The sequence below is a fragment of the Arachis hypogaea genome, chromosome 14 (genome assembly GCF_003086295.3).
Source record: "Arachis hypogaea cultivar Tifrunner chromosome 14, arahy.Tifrunner.gnm2.J5K5, whole genome shotgun sequence".
Classification (NCBI taxonomy): Eukaryota; Viridiplantae; Streptophyta; class Magnoliopsida; order Fabales; family Fabaceae; genus Arachis; species Arachis hypogaea.
In genome coordinates, this window is record NC_092049.1 from 77,387,724 (window position 1) to 77,395,606 (window position 7,883).

General features: G+C 38.4%; 1 non-coding gene across 1 annotated transcript; it reads right to left on the bottom strand.

The window, feature by feature from the left end:
• Positions 1 to 7,444: 7,444 nt before the first annotated feature.
• Positions 7,445 to 7,552, bottom strand: LOC112745762 (small nucleolar RNA R71). Its single transcript, XR_003173674.1, has one exon. It is a non-coding gene; the product is annotated as a small nucleolar RNA R71 (small nucleolar RNA).
• Between the last annotated feature and the right edge of the window lie 331 nt (positions 7,553 to 7,883).

Here is a 7,883-nt window from a genome sequence, read left to right on the forward strand (position 1 = left end):
TAGGAGCCATGATCTTAATGAGTCTTAGCTCGGTGATCACGGAAAAACACACCAAACTTAGAGGTTTGCTTGTCCTCAAGCAAAAGAAAGAAAAGGAGAGGAATAGGAGGAGATTCAAATTCGAATGGTGGAGGTATGGGGATAGCCGAACGTGTACTTAAAGGTGGAGGGGTGGGTTTCGAAAATTTTGAAAAAGATATGATTGTTAGAGTCATATTAACAATGAACTTTTTGTCAGAGTCAGCATCCTGAAGCTCTACATATCCATATGGAGACACACTTGTGATCACATATGGTCCCCTCCACTGGGATTTTAATTTCCCAGGGAACAACCTGAGCCTATAGCAGAACCTTCTGTCCTGGCTCAAAGACTCTGGATGACAGTTTCTTGTCATGCCACCTTTTTGCTTTCTCTTTGTAAATTTTTGCATTTTCGAAAGCATTGAGTCTGAATTCCTCTAGCTCATTCAACTGGAGCAATCTTTTCTCTCCAGCTAACTTGGCATCAAGGTTTAGGGATCTGGTTGCCCAGTAGGCCTTATGTTCCAGTTCCACTGGCAGGTGACAGGCTTTTCCATACACAAGCTGGTATGGAGAGGTCCCTATAGGAGTTTTGAATGCAGTTCTGTATGCCTATAGAGCATCATCCAGACTCCTTGTCCAATCCTTTCTACGAGTACTTACAGTCAATTCCAGGATTTGTTTTAGTTCTCTATTTGAGACTTCATCCTGCCCATTTGTCTGTAGATGATAGGGAGTTGCCACTTTGTGGTTAATTCCATATCGGATCAGAGCAGAGTCAAGCTGTTTATTGCAGAAATGAGTCCCTCCATCACTGATTAGTATTCTAGGGATACCAAATCTGCTGAAGATATGCTTCTGGAGGAACTTCAGCACTGTCTTAGTATCATTAGTGGGTGTGGCAATTGCCTCTACCCATTTAGATACATAGTCTACTGCCACCAGAATGTAAGTGTTTGAGTATGATGGTGGGAAAGGCCCCATGAAGTCAATACCCCATACATCAAAAAACTCAATCTCTAAGATCCCTTGCTGAGGCATGGCGTAACCATGAGGCAGATTACTAGCTCTCTGGCAACTGTCACAGTTATCGGAAGTCTCTATAAAGGGTAGGCCAGTAGAAGCCACATTGGAGAACCTTGGTGGCTGTTCGCTCACCTCCAAAATGTCCTCCATACTGTGATCCATGGCAATGCCATAGGATCTTCTATGCCTCTTCTCTAGGCACACATCTACGGATTATTCCGTCTACACACCTCTTAAAGAGATATGGTTCATCCCACAAGTAGTACTTTGCATCAGAAATTAATTTTTTCGTTTGCTATTTACTGTACTCTTAGGGTATGAATCTCACAGCTTTATAGTTTGCAATGTCTACAAACCATGGTACTTCCTGAATGGCAAAGAGTTGCGCATCCGGAAAAGTTCCAGAGATCTCAGTAGGAGGGAGGGATGCTCATGCTACTGGTTCTATCCAGGACAGGTGATCTGCTACTTGGTTCTCTGTCCCTTTTCTGTCTCTTATCTCTATATCAAACTCTTGCAGAAGCAACATCCATCTTATGAGTCTGGGTTTTGAATCCTGCTTTGTGAGAAGATATTTTAGAGCAGCATGGTCATTGTAGACAATGACTTTTGATCCTACTAAATAAGATCTGAACTTGTCAATGGCATAAACCACTGCAAGCAACTCCTTTTCTTTGGTTGTGTAATTCTTCTGTGCATCATTCAAAACACGACTAGCATAATAAATGACGTGTAGAAGCTTATTGATGCCAGGGCATTTTGGCCAGTTTCACTGACCTTTTCTTTACTGTTTCAGGGTAGTTTCATGCATTTTCTTAGTTAATAAGCAAGTTTTGGGTGGATAATCACTTACATCTTGATTCAAGCAAATATTGTGAAATTTATATGATTTTATGAGAATTATGCATGAATTGAATGATAAAGTGGATGATGCATGATCTCATGAGTTAGAACCTAGCTTTGATGCACTTTACTTGCCTGATTTTAGGATAAAAGAAGCAAGGAAGATGCCACGTTAATAGCCACGTTAGTCTAACTAACGTGACCATTAACGTGGAATGGGAGCTAGCTTGCAACATTAATGAGAAAGGTGATCGCCAATAACGCCTTCGTGAGCCATCATAGCCCACGTTATTTGCCACGTTAACTACATTAACGTGGAAGCTAACGTGGAAGAGAAGTAAAGCTCCAACGTTAGTGGTAAAAGTGAATACCACTAACGTTGGAAAAAGAGGCACACTTAGCCACGTTAAGAGTCACGTTAATTACATTAACGTGAACTCTAACGTGGAAAGAACAAAGAAGTGCCAACGTTAGTGACACTCACCTTTGTCACTAACGTTGGACCAAGCCACTATTAGCCACGTTAGTTGCCACGTTAACTATATTAACGTGGAGGAAAGAAATGATGAGCCAACGTTAGTGACACTCACCTTTGTCACTAACGTTGGAGATGGCAATCACCACCATGTTAGTGGCCACGTTAATACAATTAACGTGAGGCACTAACGTGAGAAGGGGCGTTTGGAGCGTTAGTGACAAAGGTAAGTGTCACTAACGCTCTCGAAGCTGAGGCATGCCCACGTTAGGGGTCACGTTAGCTACACTAACGTGGACTTTAATGTAGGAAGGAAACGCAACAAGCAAATGTTATTGGAAAAGGTGAATGCCAATAACGTTTGCGAAGGACCAAGAGGCAACGTTAGTGGTCACGTTAGTGCCACTAACGTTGAAGTTAACGTGGACCATCTTGGGTTAGGAACGTTAGTGAAAAAGGTGATCATCACTAACGTTCTCAAATCCACATTTTCACTTAACGTTAACACCACTAACGTCCTAACTAACGTCCATGCCTAACTCACATTTTCTCTGCAAGCAAAGCTGAGCCCACTGAAGACTGCAACTGCTTCAACTTAAGATCCAAAGGCCCATATCCAAGATTTGAAGAGCCAACTAGAAGATCAGAAGAGTAGTATATATAGGAGTAGTTTTAAACTAGTAGAGGGAGCTTTTTGGAATTTTGGAGAACTACACTCTATATACTTTACTTTCTTTGCAACTTCTAGTTTTAGTTTTCATAATGTACTTTACACTTACGCTTTCCATTCCCAGAGCTATGAACAACTAAATCCCTTTCATTGGGTTAGGGAGGTTGATGAGCGGATAATTTATACGCTTTTTGGCATTGTTTTTAGTATGTTTCTAGTAGGATCTAGTTACTTTTAGGGATGTTTTCATTAGTTTTTATGTTAAATTCACATTTCTGGACTTTACTATGAGTTGTGTGTTTTTCTATGATTTCAGGTATTTTCTGGCTGAAATTGAGGGACTTGAGCAAAAATCAGATTAAGAGGTTGAAGAAGGACTACTGATGCTGTCGGATTCTGACCTCCCTACACTCAAAGTGGATTTTCTGGAGCTACAGAAGTTGAAATGGCGCGCTTCCAATTGCGTTGGAAAGTAGACATCCAGGGCTTTCCAGCAATATATAATAGTCCATACTTTGGCCAAGAATAGACGACGTAAACTGGCGTTCAACGCCAGCTTTCTACCCAAATCTGGCGTCCAGCGCCAGAAAAGGAGCCAAAACCAGAGTTGAACGCCCAAACTGGCACAAAAGTTGGCGTTCAACTCCAAGGAGGACCTCTACACGTGTAACAATCAAAGCCCAGCCCAAGCACACACCATGTGGGCCCCGGAAGTGGATTTATGCATCAATTACTTACTCATGTAAACCCTAGTAGCTAGTTTATTATAAATAGGACCTTTTACTATTGTATTTGGCATCCTGGATTGTATTTTGATCCTGTGATCACGTTTTGGGGGCTGGCCATCTCGGCCATGCCTGGACCTTCACTTATGTATTTTTAACGGTAGAGTTTCTACACTCCATAGATTAAGGTGTGGAGCTCTGCTGTTCCTCAAAGATTAATGCAAAGTACTACTGTTTTCTATTCAATTCATCTTATTTCGCTTCTAAGATATCCATTCGCATCCAAGAACGTGATGAAGGTGATGATTATGTGTGACGTTCATCACCATTCTCCCCTATGAACACGTGCCTGACAAACACTTCCGTTCTACATGAAATAAGCTAGAATGAGTATCTCTTAGATCTCCTAACCAGAATCTTCGTGGCGTAAGCTAGAATGATGGCGGCATTCAAGAGAATCCGGAAAGTCTAAACCTTGTCTGTGGTATTCCGAGTAGGATTCAATGATTGAATGACTGTGACGAGCTCCTAACTCGCGATTGCAGGGCGTTAGTGACATACGCAAAAGGATAGTAAATCCTATTCCAGCATGATCGAGAACCGACAGATGAATAGCCGTGCCGTGACAGGGTGTGTGAGCATATTATTCACTGAGAGGATAAGATGAAGCCATTGGCAAGGGTGATGCCTCCAGACGATTAGCCGTGCCGTGACAGGGCATTGGATCATTTTCCCGAGAGATGACCGAAAGTAGCCATTGACAGTGGTGATGTATCACATAAAGCCAGCCATGGAAAGGAGTAAGACTGATTGGATGAAGATAGCAGGAAAGCAGAGGTTCAGAGGAACGAAAAGCATCTCCATTCGCTTATCTGAAATTCCTACCAATGAATTACATAAGTATCTCTATCCCTATTTTATTATATAATATTCGAAAACACCATTATCACTTTATATCTGCCTGACTGAGATTTACAAGGTGACCATAGCTTGCTTCATACCAACAATCTCCGTGGGATTCGACCCTTACTCACGTAAGGTATTACTTGGATGACCCAGTGCACTTGCTGGTTAGTTGTATCGAAGTTGTGAACCATGGTATTGGCACCATGTTCTTGGCGCCACTGCCAGGGAAAGAAAGAGCCATGAATTTTACATCATTAAAGTGTAATCACGATTACGCGTACCAAGTTGCTCACGTTGCCAGGGATTGTTCGAGCCTGGACACCACAATTTCGTGCACCAAGTTTTTGGCGCCGTTGCTGGGGATTGTTTGAGTTTGGACAACTGACGGTTCATCCTGTTGCTCAGATTAGGTAATTTTCTTTTTATTTTCTTTCCAAAAATTTTTCAAAAATTTTTCAAAATTTTCTCATCTGTTTTCGAAAAAAATAATATAAAAATGTTTTCAAAAATTTTATTCAAATTTTTTAAAGAATGAATTCTAGTGTTTCATGAAGCATGTGAAGCCTGGCTGGCTGTAAAGCCATGTCTAAATTCGTTTGGACTGAGGCTTCCAACCATCAGCTCTTATACGACTGTAGGGTATGTCAGGCATGTCATGTCTAAATTACATGCTAAAGCTTGGCTGGCCATTGGCCATGTCTAGTGTTTTGGACCGGAGCTTTCATTGAAAGCTTGGCTGGCTGGTGAGCCATGTCTAATTCCTGGACTGAAGCTTTAGACTAAGAATGCAAGATTCCTGGAATTCATGTTAAAAATTTTGGAATCCTTATTTTTTCTTTTTCATATAAATTTCAAAAAAATCCAAAAAAAAATTAGAAAATCATAAAAATCAAAAATATTTTTCTGTTTCTTGTTTGAGTCTTGAGTCATATCATAAGTTTGGTGTCATTTGCATGTGCATCTTGCATTTTTTGAAAATTTCATGCATTCATAGTGTTCTTCATGATCTTCAAGTTGTTCTTGGTAAGGCTTCTTGTTTGATCTTGATGATTTTTTGTTTTGTGTTTTTTCATGTTTATCATATGCATTCTTGAATTCTTAGTGTCTAAGCATTAAAGAATTCTAAGTTTGGTGTCTTGCATATTTTCTTTGAATTAAAAATTTTTCAAAATTGTGTCTATGATGTTCATCTTGACATTCAAAGTATTCTTGGTGTTCATCTTGACATTCATAGCATTCTTGCATGCATTCATTGTTTTGATCTAAAAATCTCATGCATTGCATAATTTTCATGTTTTTCATAAAAATTTCAAAAATAAAAAAAAATAATAATATCTTTCCCTTTTTCTCTCATCAAATTCGAAAATTGAGTTGACTTTTTCAAAAATTTAAAAAAAAAATCAAAGTGGTTTCTTATGAGTCAAATCAAATTTTCAATTTGAAAATCTTATCTTTTTCAAAAATCAAATCTTTTTCAAAATTCTTAGTTATTTTCGAAAATTCCAAAAATATTTTTCAAAAATCTTTTTCTTATTTTTTATCAAATTTTTGAAAATAACAATAACAATTAATGTTTTGATTCAAAAATTTAAAGTTTGTTACTTGCTTGTTAAGAAAGATTCAAACTTTGAGTTTAGAATCACATCTTGTGATTTCTTGTGAATCAAGTCATTAATTGTGATTTTAAAAATTAAATCTTTTTCAAAAACTAATTTCAATCATATCTTTTCAAAAATATCTTCTCATCTTATCTTTTCCAAAAATTTGATTTCAAAATATCTTTTCTAACCTCCTAACTTCTTATCTTTTCAAAATTTGTTTCAACTAACTAACTAACTTTTTGTTTGTTTCTTAACTTTTTCAAAACCACCTAACTAACTCTCTCTCTCTCATTTTCGAAAATATCTTCTCCCTTTTTCAAAATTTCTTTTTAATTTATTAATTTTTAAATTTTAAATCTTAATTTTCGAAAATTACTAACATTTTTCAAAAACTATTCTCAAAAATCACTAACTCTTTTTCAAACATTATTTTCGAAAATCCCTTCTCCCCCATCTTATTCTATTTATTCATTCATATCCTAACATCTCATCTCACATCTCTGCCATCCTCACAGTTGTGTTTCTTCCATTACATTACATTCTTTGTCTCCCCCTCTTCTTCTACTCACATAGAGATCCCTATATTGTGGTATCAAGGATCTCTATTATTATTATTATTTTTCTGTGCCCTCTTCTTTGTCATACGAGCAGGAGCAAGGATAAGAACATTCTCATGGAAGCAGATCCAGAACCTGAAAGGACTCTGAAGAGAAAATTAAGAGAAGCTAAATTACAACAATCCAGAAATAACCTTTCAGAAATTTTCGAACAGGAAAAGGAGATGGCAGCCGAAAATAATAATAATGTAAGGAAGATGCTTGGTGACTTTACTGCACCTAATTCCAATTTACATGGAAGAAACATCTCCATTCCTGCCATTGGAGTAAACAACTTTGAGCTGAAACCTCAATTAGTTTCTCTGATGCAGCAGAACTGCAAGTTTCATGGACTTCCATTTGAAGATCCTTTTCAGTTCTTAACTGAATTCTTGCAGATATGTGATACTGTTAAGACTAATGGAGTAGATCCTGAAGTCTACAGGCTCATGCTTTTCCCTTTTGCTGTAAAAGACAGAGCTAGATTATGGTTGGATTCTCAACCCAAAGACAGCCTGAACTCTTGGGATAAGCTGGTCACGGCTTTCTTAGCCAAGTACTTTCCTCCTCAAAAGATGAGCAAGCTTAGAGCTGATGTTCAAACCTTCAGACAAAAAGAAGGTGAATCCCTCTATGAAGCTTGGGAAAGATACAAACAGTTGACCAAAAAGTGTCCTTCTGACATGCTTTCAGAATGGACCATCCTGGATATATTCTATGATGGTCTGTCTGAGCTATCAAAGATGTCACTGGACACTTCTGCAGGTGGATCCATTCACCTAAAGAAAACGCCTGCAGAAGCTCAAGAACTCATTGACATGATTGCTAATAACTAGTTCATGTACACTTCTGAAAGGAATCCTGTAAGTAATGGGACGCCTATGAAGAAGGGAGTTCTTGAAGTTGATACTCTGAATGCCATATTGGCTCAGAATAAAATATTGACTCAGCAAGTCAATATGATCTCTCAGAGTTTGCATGGAATGCAAGCTGCATCCAACAGTACTCAAGAGGCTTCTT